We start from the raw sequence: 15,087 nt of genomic DNA on the forward strand, positions 1-15,087 counted from the left end.
GGATACCCTCCTGTTCAACCCATGTGAAGGGGGACTAATGCAGCCGCCACATCATAGGACTGCTGAGCTGCAATAAATAAAATGTTAGTTTTGGCTTTAAGGAAACGACGGCTTGCTTTGTTTCCAAATTCCCCATGGAATGAATGGTGCTATGAGGCGTGTGACATCTTCCATGTCTGACATCTGACCCAGCAAATACATATTTAGCCGGAGAGAAGGATAAAGGAAAAAGAATGATCAGCTTCAGCCTCGTGACTGTCCTCCCCCACCCGCAACTTTCACACGTTCCCATTCACGACTGACAAGCATTTGTGAGTGACTCAAGCTTTGCGTCAGCACTGCATCCATCAGAGCCATTCTGCGTGGAGATGAGGAGAGCATGCTGCTACCCGCCAGCACCAGGTAAGCCGATGCCGCCAGGGGAAGCAGTCACTTTGTAGGTCCTGGGGAGTGGTTTCGGGTTCTCTTGATCGGGGTGGTCCCCTGGGTCCTGTCGTCACGCTTGCGTGAGCAGCTCCCTGTGAATGGAGCCAGGCTTCTGTTTCCCTGTCAGCTTCCATCCGTGTGAGCTTGTTCCTCACCTGACTCAGTCCGAGCGCATCCCTCCTCGCTTCCACACACGCGGCAGCGGGTAAGTGCGCCATCCTCCTCCTGTGTGTCCTACAGGGCTCTAGGTCACCAGCGAGGGAAGGGGGTTGCCACTGTTTGCTTTTAGGTGGGCGACAAGGTGACATTGCAGGGCTGTCTTAGATGCCTCTGCCTGGGAAGGGCATTAAAGTGGCTCCTGTTCGGATGCCAGTTGTAGTGATGAGGTGGGCAGGGCTAGGGAGGATGTGGCTTTTTGCCACCATATAGATGTTTAGGAAAGAGAGATTGCATCCCTGATAACCTAAAATGTGTCACCTGGTGAGGTGCGCACTCCATTCCCCCTTCAGGCTGATGAAGCCTGACCAGCCAGACGGCTATCCTACCCCGGGCGTTCTAATTACAGCGTGACCTTGACTTCAATGTGTCATTCCTGCAGCCATGATATTGCCTCTTGACGTGTTTATGGTCTAGGTAGGACGTTGGGGGCAGGAGAGCTGATTATGGTTATTTTTAAAGGCACGTTCCACCTTTTTGGAGAATAAATACACACACATTGGTTCATTTATTCATTTTATTGCATCGGAGCCTGCAAAGTGCAATGCACAGGCTCCAGCAAAGTGTTCCTGTCCGCACGGCGGTACGGACCTTCGCCTATGGGGCTAGAGGATGTTCCTAATGGACTACAAGTGCGTTGATGCCATGCACCTGTGCTCCATTTAGATCTACCGCAGTGGCAGAAGGGTCTTGTAGTCTTTTGATTCACAAATGGTCGATGTGGCTGTGTGAACGGAACCATACATGATAGTTGCACCAACTAAAAAGAAAATCGAGGATGCTGCATGAACCCAGAAAAAAATGGAGGAGTATATTGTTTTATATGTCGGGGGTGGGGACATGACAGAGAACATGGGGGGAGTATATTGCTTTATGGGGGGGGGGGCGCGGAACAGGGGGAGCATATTATTTTGTGTGGGAGGGCGAGGAATGGGGGAGAATATTATTTTGTGTGGGAGGGCGAGGAACGGGGGGGGGCTATTATTTTGTGTGGGAATGGGGGGAGCATATTATTTTGTGTGGGAGGGCGAGCAACAGGGGGAGCATATTATTTTGTGTGGGAGGGCGGGGAATGGGGGAGAATATTCACATCTGTAAGTTTACGTGCAATTAGGTATTCCTGCATCAGGAACCTGCGGTTTCCTGCAGCAGGAATCCCTAATGTGCTGTTTACATGCGGCAGCTGTGACCCATTGAAGTTAATGATCAGGTGACAGCCACTGCATGTAAACACCTGCACACCGCATGTAATGGTGTGTGATATGATTACATGCTGTTAGGAATCATTCTCCCCGGATGCACAATCAATGTATCCAGGGATAGTGATTGATTCCTAACAGCATGAAATCATATCGCCTGCACATGCGGTGTAAAGGTGTTTACATGCAGCGGCTGTCACCTGATCGTTAACTTGAATGGGTGACAGTTGCTGCATGTAAACAGCAGATTAGGGATTACTGCTGCAGGAATATGCAAGTTCCTGACACAGAAATGCTTAATTGCACCTAAACTTACATGTGTGAATGGGGTCTTATTGTGGATATATTAGTGTTTGTAGTTCTGGTTGTGGGGGGTTGTGCATATTTCTGTGTGTGTATGAAGTTTGGCAAGCGGCTCCCATAGGGAAAACACATTTTGTCCAGTGGTCCCCGAGTGAATCGAGTTTGAGACCCCTGATCTAGCCTGAGAAACCTGGCCTTAGGGCAGCGGAGAGAGTAAATCCGGCCCTGTGTATTACATTAGTCTGTTATTCTTATTTAGGTTTTCATGGTGGAAACAATGTTAGGACATTTGAATGGGTTTTCTCTTGTGCCTGATGTAAGCATTTTAGCAGTCAGAATATAATACCCACCAGTACCTGGTATGTGTGAAAACAGAGGCGCATGGTAATTCTGTGATATTGTATCTGCACATTATGATTTGATATATTTTCGATTAAAAGAATGAATTTACAGTGAAACGCTGCTGTAGATTGCTATGTCATTGGACTTTATGGACATAAGGGGGGTAGGTGAAGTTCCTTTTTGCACTGCATTCACATCAGCTTCCATGGATAGAAAAAAAAAGCGAAGGAAAAAAATATTACCTTTAACCCCTTCGTGACAGGAGACATACACTGTACGTCCCGTCACGAAGTGCTCAAATCACTGGCCACGTACGCTGTACGTGACCAGTTATTTGCTGCTCTACAATGCTGGTAACCGCTGAAAAGCAGTAGTTACCATTCATTAATAGATGCCTCAGTATAGATTAAGGAATCGGGTGTCTGAGAGTGAGGGCAGCGCCGAATTTGCAGCTCTTGCCGTCACTGTGACAGCTTGTATAGATCGGGAAATCCCGATGTACACCGGCTTTTTTTTTTTTAACTTTCAGCAATAGAAACATAATGTATCTATTCCTGAAACAATGTTGCAGTTTTCTGATCGTTGTTGGAACGATCAGAAAACCTTTAGTGATAGCTGATCCTGAAATGCTGCAGGATCAGTGTCACTAAGGTTATTATTGGCTGTTCTTAAGTTTGAAGCAGCCTGATAATAACCAAAAATTAATTGATTAATTTATCAAGCAGTAATAGTGAGATTCATTCACAATGACTGCTTGAAATAATTACATTAAATAAAAATGTAAAAAGTTAAAAAAAATAGTGAAAATTGTAAAAAATAAATGTAACAAATAAAAATGATTTATTTAAATATATTTTTATACTATCATTGATCTAAAAATTAACCCATTACAATGAAAATCTGCAGCTGAGCTGCAGATTTGTTTTTCACTTTGAGGTTAATTTTTTTTTTTTTTTATAACCCCCTCATGACAGTGATGCTCAAAGTATGTCACTGTCGCTAAGTGTGACATTTGTGAAAGTACCATTGTATGCCAGGTGACCACTTTTAGCTTTAGCTTTTAGAGAAAAAAATATTAAAATGTTAGGTTTTAGTTTTAGACCGAGAAGTACAGAAACATTTCTAGAATCCTAGGGATGTGAGGTTTTTCCAAATAAAGGACAAATAAATGATTGCATTTATTGCATTTTTTTTAGCTAACTACAAATCAAAACTGGGGAAAAAGTGTTTTTCTTTACGTTTTTTCCTCTTTTTTTATATTTTATTTGTCCCAAGTGAGGCGTTAGGTACACATATGTGATATAAATATACAGCCCTATCTGTCCTCTAAAAAAACAACATATAATATGTGTGAGTGCACTTTGTAAGAAAATATATTACAAAGCAAAAATGTCAAAAATGCGTCAGTCATTTACTAACAAACTAAAAACACGCTCATTCATGAAGGGGTTAAGGGCCCAGTGTTGTGTTGCAGTAACATGCACATTACATGTGTTAGTGTGTTGTAGTGCCAACGCACGCACCCTATGCACATGCGTTGCCGTGCACCACAACGCATGGCATGGGTTGCTCACCTCTTGTTGGGGCTGCTGTAGCCACACAGGTCTGTCATCTCCCTGAAGACTCAGACAAGCAGTGCAGAAAATTTGCACCTGCAGCAAATCTTTTTTTTATCAGTAAACTTTATTTCCCAGTGTACCATGCATAGCACATGATACCATCCTCCTCACACTGCTTCTTCAACTGATGCGTTTCACCCCAGGAGGGTCTTTATCCTAAAGGTACGGAGTTGGTATGGAGTGGAAATATTTATATACATACATTTCTTATAATTCCCTTAGGCCTAGTTCACATGTAGCGACATACCTTTGCAGCGGCCGGGATAGCGCGACTTTCGGGGCGACGTTCCAGCGACGATCCAGCGATGGTAGCGCGACCTTCTCCGCGTCGGGCTCCAGCAAAATCCGCCGAAAAAAGGGTCCGGTAGAAGCGACTTGCGACCGCGACATGGAGCTAAGACAGCTCCATTGACTATCATTAGCCGGCGACTTCTCGCGATATCGCGCAGCAAAAATGCACGATATCGCGGCGGAAATCGCGCGATAAGTCGCTACATGGGAACGGGGCCTTACTTGTGGTACTTATCTTTTCAGATTCTCTCACATCAATATTGTCTCTATAACAACTTTCCACTAAAACCAACTTTATTTATTATATATACAATTACAATGAACACAAGTAAAAATAGTGGGATATATTTATAAAACATGCAGAGCTGTTTGCTCTGTGACACCCTCACAGGGCTATTCACAAAAGGGTGAAGAGTTTGGAGAAGGCAGGAGAAGTGAACAATCTAGGACAACATAGCTGAACTGGTACAATTCCCCATTTGAGCTCACTTTCCAGTTCAGCTGTGTTGTCCTGGATTGTTCACTTCTCCAAACTCTTCACCCTTTTGTGAATAACCCTGTTAGATTTGCACCGCATTATGGCCACTAGATGGAGCCAAGGTGCACAATAATTTCTTATGCTCCTTAGTTTCATTTAGTAGCCATAATGCGGTGCAAATCTAAAACTGACATTTTCACAGAGCCGACAGCTCTGCAAACAAATACACCCCATGACATTAATAATAATTGATGGGCACTAATGCAGATATCCTGGAAAAAAATAAAATAACAGTCTTTGTTTGGGCTCCCAACACACCTCCAACGCTAATGCATTGCAGAGCACCACAATGCACAGTAACGCACTACCATATGCTGCTTCAAAAATAACTTGCATGTCTGATTTTTGTTGCGTTCCCAGCCCATTAAAATGAATGGGCTTCCTTAAACTAACTCACATTATTGCAACGCACAAGGATGGACCAGTGTGAACTTACCTATAATCTCCTCTGAGATAACTGTGTGCAGTACTAGAGAGAGAAATGTGTACATGTTATTCCTGATCTTCCCTTCTAAAAATGTTCATTTTTGGGCTGTCATGCTCATTCAGTGTCCTGAGTACTTTTTAATGCAAAAATTTGTGTATCTTGCAGCACTCCTTACCAGATTATTGTAGATTGCAAATAGGTGCAAGCAGTGAAAATCTGAAGTAGAAAAGGATGTCACCAGCACACCAAGCTGTAGTGTTCAGCAATAGTCCATTTTAATGACCACCAATGTCATTCAATAGCGTGTACTTTCAGGGCCTCGCAGGGTCCCCGCCGTCAGGCTCATTCTGGTGCGAAAAGGACGATTCTGCCTATTGTGCCGCACATGTTACATATCGCCGCAAACATCGGAATGAGAGCAATAATTTTAGGGCCATCAATCACTGATAACACTAAACTGATGAGCGGTAAAAGCTTTTAAAGCATCGCCTATGGCCAACTTTGGGTGTGGTCATTTTCTGCAATTTCGTGGGTGTGAGCAATTTTAAAGTTTGACATGTTTGGTGTCTACCCGACTTGACCCCGTCTTTTATCTTTTACCAACAATTGTGTAATAATAAATGTTTCATTACATTTCATAGGAAAACAAGTTTTTTTTTCTTCAAAATTTAGGGTACTTTTTTGTTATATAGTAAAAAATAAAAACCCCAGTGGTTATTAAATACCATTTAAAAGAAAGTGCTATGTGTCCCTAAACAATGGTATAAAAATTATTTCAGTACAGCATTGCATGACGGAATAAACGTCAGTCAAAGTACCGCAGCGCCGATTAGGGTATGTGATAAAGTAAACATTTTTAACAATTTATGTTTATGACTTTTTTAGAAGCTTTTAAAAATGTATATACTAAAGTAATATATGTACGAATATATATTCTTGTTTTTCAAAATTGCAGCATAGAGTTGCGTAATGGTCCGGGATTAAAAAAGGGAAATCGGAAGACGTCTGTATGCACGCTATCTCCCCTCGAAAAAGTCAGTGGTGACAAAATGCGCCTGGTGGGCGGAGCATACATACGTTTCCTTTAGCCACTGCATTTGCATATCTGTAAGTTGTTTTTTTTTCATTCTTCAATAAATTTGAATTGAGAAATACTACACCATGAGAGTAATGTCAATTTCTATTTTGAGCTAGGAATCGTGTGGTATCGAGTTTGCAGGATAAGAGAGAGTTGAAAGGAGGGATCATTATCTGACCGTTACAAGATCTGGTTAAGAGGAGAAACATCAGTAATAAACCGTTTATGGCTCATCCTATGTAGGAGAGCCCTATAACTCTGGTTAATGCGTTTCCTAAAGGCTTTGCTTTGATCACGGTGGATTAAATACTTTTTTTATGTCAAAAGATGTGGTGGAGGATAAATATGATATTTTTTGCATCTGCAAGCACTTTGATAAATTAATTGTGAGAAGGAGAAAGTTTACACTAAAGAATGGACTTTTAGTAGTTTTAACACATTAACTTTCTATTGTTTTTCATGTTTTACTTTTTGTTTGCACTTTATGAATAATGCCTGTTTGAGTGCTTGTTGGCACTTTTATTTGATATTAAGGGTTTGCTAAGTAAGAAGATTTATGGTAAAGTATAGTGACACTTTATATAAGAAGTTGGAAAAAACATTGGTTAGGAATTAGTGCAGTGCATTGGTCAGAATATATAGCCAGAGACCCTGGGTCCATCTTGATGCACCCCTCTGCCCTAAAAAGGCTAGAGCTCTTTCCTGTGGCCTTTGAACTACTGCATTGATGGCCTGTAAGATACCCTAAGACAAATCTCCAGGATGGTAGTCCTGTTTGTCCACATGTGATGGATCCTATGGCTTTAATGTTGGTCTATAGAGTTTCCTTGCAAGAAGTAACTCAAGTGCATGCTGTTTACTGGAAAACACCTGTTCAACGAACCCTTGGATATTTAAATTAGGGAAGTCATGAGGGGCAAGAGCACATTCTTACCACAGAATAAGAATCCCAAGCCAACAGAAAAGTTCCTTTTATCATTCCCAAGCTTCAGGGTTCAAGCCCTAGTCCTGGCCCCACAAGCTCATAAAAATCCAAGTACAAGCCTTTTTCACTGAGAAGGCGCACCCCCACTTTTAGTAGTGGGGAGATGTGCATTGGCCTTCTCAGCCTCCCTGATCTGTGTCATTCCCTATGCCTGGGTACAGAGTTTCTCTCCCTGCCTCCTGCCTGCTGTTGAATTTGCGAAGATCTCCTCAAAACTGGAAGGATATATATTCGTTGCTCCAGGTCAGCTTCTTTTTCAGAGGGTCACAGTTCCTGTCCCAAAGGCAAAAAAGTTTCACAGGTTCTACACTACCCATGCACTGCCCCCAAAGCAAAGGGGAGTTCTTCCCTATTCTCAATCTGAAGATTCTTAACGGGTCCATGCAAGTCCAAAGCTTTCATATGTAATCTGCCTGCTTCGTCATCGCCCCCCTCCCTTGCACAACTTTGGAAAATATGTGGAAGCCACAAAGTTGTGCGGCTAAATCCTCTGTTTTTAACCCTAATAGTTAGATTGTAATTTTTGTATTTTTTATTTTTACAGGCTAGCTGATCGGTGTTCTGGGAGATTTTTGCTTTTGAACAGCCCTTCCATGTGCATCTTGCTTTGACGCTGGCTATGAATCGATTATTATTACATAGGATTTATATAGCGCCAACAGTTTGCGCAGTGCTTTACAACATAGGGAAGATATTACCATACAATTCAAGACACGATGGTAAGGAGGGCCCTGCCTATGAGAGCTTTTCATCTAAGGGGGAGGGGGAAGTGATACATGAGGAGGTAGCTGTGTGGGGATGAATTGTTTGAGAAAGGGATAGTTCAGCGTTTAGTTTGAGGAGACTGGTTAGGATTGTGCAGGAGAACATGGCACAGGCCCAAGCCAAACAAAAACATTAGTTTGACTGTATTGCTGGAGAGTGCATGTACGACTTTAGTCAGAAGGTATAAGGTCTTCTCCCAATGCAGCAAAACAAACTAGAGGCAGCATGGGAGGGGCCATACCCACAAAGCACCTAAATGACTCAACCACCTGGTAAGGCGGAGGTAGATAACTGAAAGCCTTTTATGTTAAGATGCTCAAGATCAACTTACACCTCTCTTCCACCCAGATACCTCAGCTGCTGGATGTGGTTGCACATTACATGTTAAATTCACAGGGAAACATGAGAAAATGCACCTGGCACACTGTGCGTGAGAAAACACGCACTGGGGAGCATCCTCCTATCACACAGTCTGCCTGTCCACATGAAAAAGAGATAGAGGAAATGCTGCAGTTAGGGATCATTCAGATGTCCCACAGTGCCTGCATGCCACTGGTAGTCCTGGTCCCCAAAGAGGATCAAGAGACCAGGTTCTGCATGGAGTACAGGAAAATGAATACTGATGCCTAATTCCCAGATTTGATGAGTTGTTGGATAATGTGTCAGCCATTCACTAACAATCAAGGACCTAAGCGGAGGGTATGACGGATGCCCAGCCCGAACCCGCTGTATGTCAATAGCATGTGACTATACACAGTACTGAACCGAGCGAGCCGTCACAAGGACATGGCGATACCGCTCTTACCCTGATCAGACTGAGAGCGATCGTCACTAGGGTTGGTCAACTCCGCAGTTAACCCTTTACACACCAAACGTTGGCTGCCACCGTGTGGGTTTTTTTTTTTTAATCGGCAAGTGCTGTGACAATTCAAACACTTAAGGCCTATGATACGGCTGTCCTCTCAGAAAGGAATATGACAGGTTTCACTTTACAGTAGCGCTCTTCACAGAGGCAAGGATACTTTAAGGTCTTATTTAGGCCTGGTTCACACCTGCGCGTTTTACAGGGCGTTCCTACGCGCTGTAAAACGCTCAACATGTGAAAACCAATGATTGCCTATGGGCATGGTTCCCACCTGGGCGTTTTACAGCTCGTAGGAACGCGCTGCAAAACGCCCTACGTCCAAAGAAGTAAAGGAGCTTCTTTGGGGCGTTTTGCAGCGCGTTTCCATTGGTATTCCCGAGTGGATCGGGGTTAACAAAGTGGTAACCCCAAGCCACACTCGGGAATACAGCGTACAGGTCTTACCTTGTCCGCGATCCCTGCTGTGTCCTCCGGCGGCTGCCGACTTCCGTCCCTTGTGAGCGGCCGCGTCACAGGGGGGCGGATCCGGCCAGAAGTTTGAAAGTGAAATAAAAAAAAATGTTAAATAGGGAAAATAAGGAAAAAAACAAGAAAAAAAATCATACCGCCAGTGAAACGCGCGTTTCACTGAACGAAAAAATGCGAAAAAGCATGAAAAATACGCTCCGGTGTGAGCCCAGCCTTAGAGTGTAGAGATAAGAAAATAAAAATATACAGAAAAAGATATTACTAAAGAGAGACAAAATATAAAACCGTAAAATACAAGGGAATAAATAGAGAATACTTAACAGTCCTGGGTTTATGAGTTCTGACAGAGTCCAGAGTTCAATAAGCAAGTGGCTCTTCTCCAAGCAAGGCTTGCACAGATGATTTCCAGATATTAAAGGGGAACTCTTCTGGGATGTTGCAAACTTCTTAATGTTGCAGAAGTTCCTTTCTTTGATGTTACAAACAAGGGCCTCTTTCTAGCTGATTCTGCAGCATCTTTTTGTCAGCCCTCTAGGGGGTGTCATGGAATGTTTATCTAAAACTTGTCAATTGCTAATTTATTAGGGGATTAGCTGAACTGGGCAAAACCATTACCTTGCATTAGCGGTTTATGACACCGCTCATAAAGAACTATCAAGATTACAATCCCGGATTAGCAGATCTCTGTTTTTTGGAATTTGAAGAGACCTGGCCAACGGAGGGCAACTTAAGGTCACCTAAATGAAAGGCTGCATTTGCGTTGCGCTATTGAACAAGAGAATTTCCAATTTAATAATAGGCTCAAACCTCCTTATGGTCACAGAGGGTACCACCAAATCCCTCTAGCAAAAAGCTAGTAGCTAGGTCTCTTAACCCCATTTGGGAGTTTTCAGTAATGCTGTTTGGGATGGGTGTGAATGACCTGCTGGAAACATTTGCCCTCATCTGTGAGGATGAAATTGCAGTGTTTAGTCTATTCTGGGAAGAACACCCTGTGCACGTGTCACTAGTTCTGGACAAACCAGCAGCAGCTAATGTGACAGTCAAACCCAGTATTAGATAGGCATGATAGAAAACAAAGAACAGTGCCTTCTCCACCTGATATACTGTTTTATTTGTCCATATAAAAACGTAGTAAAGTAATACTCACAAACGGTGTCTGTAACATAAGCATTCAAGACAACCAACCAGATAGATGGATACATAATTATATACATATACTGTATACAAGTACTCTTGTTGATAATGGTTGTCCATTCAATTTTTTTGCTCCCACCACTAGTATTTTTATCAGCACTATGAATTTTTCCACCAGTATTATCATCTGAATATTAATCAATTTTTTTTAGCAATATATGTTTTGTATGCAGTTTTATGACTACAGGCTATCCCATGTACAGTATATAGAGGGGTACACCCACTTTTTTTTGTACATGGGTCTAGTGGCTATATATAATATGTACATACTGTATGTAACTCTGCATTTGTGTTTGTGTATATATACCTATGCCCAAAGAAGTACAGGAGCTTCTTTGGGGCGTATTTCCGCGCGTATCCATTAGGATACAGCCGGATAGCCCTCGTAAACGTGCGTTTGACGTGCATTTTGTGGGCTGCAAATCATGGTTAAAACATGCACCGCAAAACGCGCGTCATACACGCATATTTCAAACGCCTAGGTGGGAACCCAGCCTAAAGGAGAACTATGAGGTGAGTGCTTTTCACTCACCTCATAGTTCTAGCCGAAGTGTGACAATGAGACTGTCACAGGTCGGCTCAGTAGATCGCGAAGTGAGCGAACACATACCGGTGTTCGCTCACTTCTCGATCATATCACGGCACAGAGCCGTGACAGGGGAGGGGCTGAATTCCCCCCTCCCCACTCCAATCCGCCAGCGCTGACTGGCGGAACGGATGGGGGAGGGGCAGGTACAGCTGGCTCTGCCTCTAGATAGGCAGAGCCAGCTGTCACTCACGCAGCTGGGCGGATCCAGACATAATTGTCGGGATGCGCTTCAGCTGCGGCGTCTCAGTATATAGGGAGCTGCAGCTCGCGGTATACTGAGCTTGGGGTGATGGGAGGACGCTAATTTGTGTCCTGCCGTTACCCTAAAGAGAACTATGGGGAATATTATATATATATATATGACTTTGTATAAGCATTTATAGATTTTAATGGATTTTTTTGTACATTTTGTTTTTGCGCTCACAACCTTGCTATTCACTGCTTCATAGTTTATCTATCTGTCACTAGTGACAGTTGTGCATGTGCCCGGCACCTACCACAGGGTGGATTGCTTCACTACCGATATCTCCAAGTGCCTCTAACATTACTCTTATCCCCATGGTTACTGGACGCTGTCAGTCCAGTCTCCACCCATCTCCATACATCACTTCCTCAGTAACAGAGATGCACATTCAGACGTGTCTGTGTTCATTTCCACCTACTTCCGCTGCATCACATCCTCGGGCTGTGACGCCACTTCCGTCTAGCGGCGTTCTGCAGTCCAAATGTCCCCATTTATCTTTTTGGTAAAGATTGTTCTGGTATGACACGTGTGGAACGTCATTTGATTGGCCAAGGATGAACTTCGAGTCCCACAGCTCCACCCAGTTAGTTAGCAATTAATTACCAAGATCATATAATTCTGAATGTGTGCTGTATTTATACACTTACTGGCCGCTTTATTAGGTACACCTGTTCAATTACTCATTAACACAAAAATTGAATCAGCCAATCACATCAGCAGTAACTCAATGCGATTAGGCATGTATACATGGCCAAGGCGATCTACTAAAGTTCAAACCAAGCATCAAAATGGGGAAGAAAGGTGATTTAAGTGACTTTGAAGCTGGCATGGTTCAAAGTCACTTAAATACTTAGACCAGACGTGCTGGTCTAAGTATTTCAGAAACTGCTGATCTACTGGGATTTCCACACACAATCATCACTAAGGTTTACAGAGAATCTTCTGAAAAAGAGAAATATCCAGTGAGTGGCAGCTCTCTGGGCAATAATACCTTGTTGACGTCAGAAGAAAATGTCCAGAATGGTTCAAGCTGATAGAAAGGCAACAGTAACTCAAATAACCACTCCTTACATGCGAGGTATGCAGAAGAGCATCTCTGTACATACAACACATTGAACCTTGAAGCAGATGGGCTACAGCCACAGAAGACCACACCGAGTGCCACTTCTGTCAGCCAAGAACAGGAAACTGAGGCTACAGTTTGCAAGGGCTCTCCAAAATTGTAAAATAGAAGATTGGAAAAAGGTTGTATGGTCTGATGAGTCTCAAATTCTGTTGTGACATTCAGATGGTAGGGTCAGAATTTGATGTAAACAACATGAAAGCATGGCTCCATCCTTCCTCGAATCAACGGTTCAGGCTGGGGGAGCTTTGCATCATGGATGTGAAGCCGACAAATCTGCAGCAACTGTGTGATGCTATCATGTCAGTATGGAGCAAACTCTCTAAGGAATGTTTCCATCACCTTGTTGAATCAATGCCACGAAGAATTGAAGCAGTTCTGAAGACAAAAGGGGTCCAACGTAGTACTAGCAAGGTGTACCCAATAAAGTGGCCAGCGAGTGTATATAGTGGTGGTGGTAGCAAAAGTCTGTTGCATTTGCCATTTGCTCTGACGAAGAGGATGTTATCCTGAAAACACGTTAGCAAGGCTTATCTAGATTGCTTCGGCTCACATTCTGGTGGTATGACAGTCCATTCTCAGGTCGACCGATGTCCATCAGTCTGGTTGGTTGTCTTAAATGCTTATGTTACAGACATAATTAGCATCCCATACTCACCGCTTGAGTATGCTCCCTCTTCCCTTCTGGATCGTCGACCTTTGCTGGGTTATGCCCCAGCACTACCTCCCTTTTTATCCACCCTTCCTTCGCCCACCTTTTTTTTAAAATGTTATTTATTTTGTTCTTTCTTGTCCTCCATCCTCCCTACATGCACTTCCAACTTTTGCTGTTCGCGCTTCATTACTATTCTTCACCTCCCTCTCTCTCCATTTCTCACTCCATCTTCTGTTTGCTTAGTCTTTCTCCTCTGCGGCTGTTGGCACATGGGGGAGCTCTGGTTGGTCACTATTAATCCTAAAGGGCTTAATTCTCTGGAAAAACTGAGACTTTTAAAAAAAATTACCTTAAGAGGTGGAGATCTCGTGTGTCCTTTGTTCAGGAAACACATTTTAGAGCTGACAATGTCCCCTTACTTAGGGACCCTCATTTTCCAGTTTCTTACCACTCCTGTAATGCGTCTTCAAAATCGGGAGTGGTCTTTATTGTGCTTTCTAGACAGGTCCCTTGGACATTCCTGGATTGCCAGACCGACATTGATGGCCGCTGTTTATTCTTGAAAGGCCGACTTGGCCTTACTACGGTAATTTTTGCAGCTATTTATACACCTAACACTAACCAAGGTGTATTTCTTGATAAAATCTTAGACTTGTTGACTTTTTATGAGGGGCTTCTGATTCTTGGTTGGGATTTTAATGTTTTGCTAGATCCATCTATAGATTCTACTTCCGGTTCCTCCCCCTTCATCTCCTACAGCGGGTAAACGTATTCTTCGCTACTTTTTCCATTCCCAACTGGTAGACATTTGGCGCCTACAACCTCCGAATGTTAGGGATTATACTTTCTACTCCACGCCGCACGACTTGTACTCCCGTATTGATATGTTTTTTGTTCCCCATCAACATTCGGCTTTGATCACTGCTTCAGACATCGGGAGGATCACCTGATCAGACCACGCATCGGTCTTCCTGCAGGTCGCTCTTTCTAGCCTCTCCTCTCACAAATCGTTGCAATGGCGCCTCAATGACAGTCTTCTTCAGGACTCTTCTATCTTAGCGGATTTCAACAGGGAACTGAACATATACTTTGAAACTAATGATTCAAATGAGTCTGATCCAGTTATTCTCTGGGAGGCCCACAAAGCTTATATTAGGGGAGTTTTGAATAAACATGGTTCCTGTGTTAAGCAGCAGAGGGATGCCGAGCTTCTGGAAACTTTTGGCAAGAGCTCTTCGAGACCAGCGGATGCTCTCATGCGCTCCGTAAAATGTTACACCCCAGGGCGCTAAAGTTACACTTCCGAAAGCTATAGCCAACGCCTTGCAGGAGTATTACTTGAAATTATACAACTTGAGCTCATCTTCCGTCCTTGCCTCTCAGGATTCTTTACTTGATAGGATTTCCTCTAATTTGGCCTAGAGCAATATGCTTTCTCTTGAGGCTCATATGCGTGACTCATTGGATTCTCCTTTAACATCAGTCAAGTTTCTTGCAGTGCTCAAATCTTCCAAGGCTGGAAAGTCTCCGGGGCCTGATGGCTTTACAGTTCATTACTATAAGCTTTCACTCCTAATTTGTCCTTACTAGAGCTTTTTTTTGTTTATTAATTCTTTATTCAGATTTTGACATTTATAATTTAACAACATTTATCATATAACTTAACTTTGTCCTTAATATTCCATACAACACCATATATAATATTCCTGACCATGTCCCCATCCATCTACAGGCCCTGTGATCCCTCCCTCCCATCC

At 43.2% G+C, this 15,087-nt stretch overlaps 1 protein-coding gene across 1 annotated transcript in view; it reads left to right on the forward strand.

Moving 5' to 3' along the window:
* The first annotated feature begins 389 nt into the window (after nt 1–389).
* Nucleotides 390–15,087, forward strand: part of SLC6A17 (solute carrier family 6 member 17) — a 55,200-nt gene continuing 40,502 nt past the window's right edge. The window contains exon 1 of the mRNA XM_018557262.1: nt 390–402. The gene's annotated coding sequence lies outside the window, so the exon portion shown is untranslated. The remainder of the gene's footprint in view (nt 403–15,087) is intronic.

This window comes from Nanorana parkeri, unplaced genomic scaffold (genome assembly GCF_000935625.1).
Source record: "Nanorana parkeri isolate BGI_ZX_2015 unplaced genomic scaffold, ASM93562v1 scaffold276, whole genome shotgun sequence".
Taxonomy (NCBI): Eukaryota; Metazoa; Chordata; class Amphibia; order Anura; family Dicroglossidae; genus Nanorana; species Nanorana parkeri.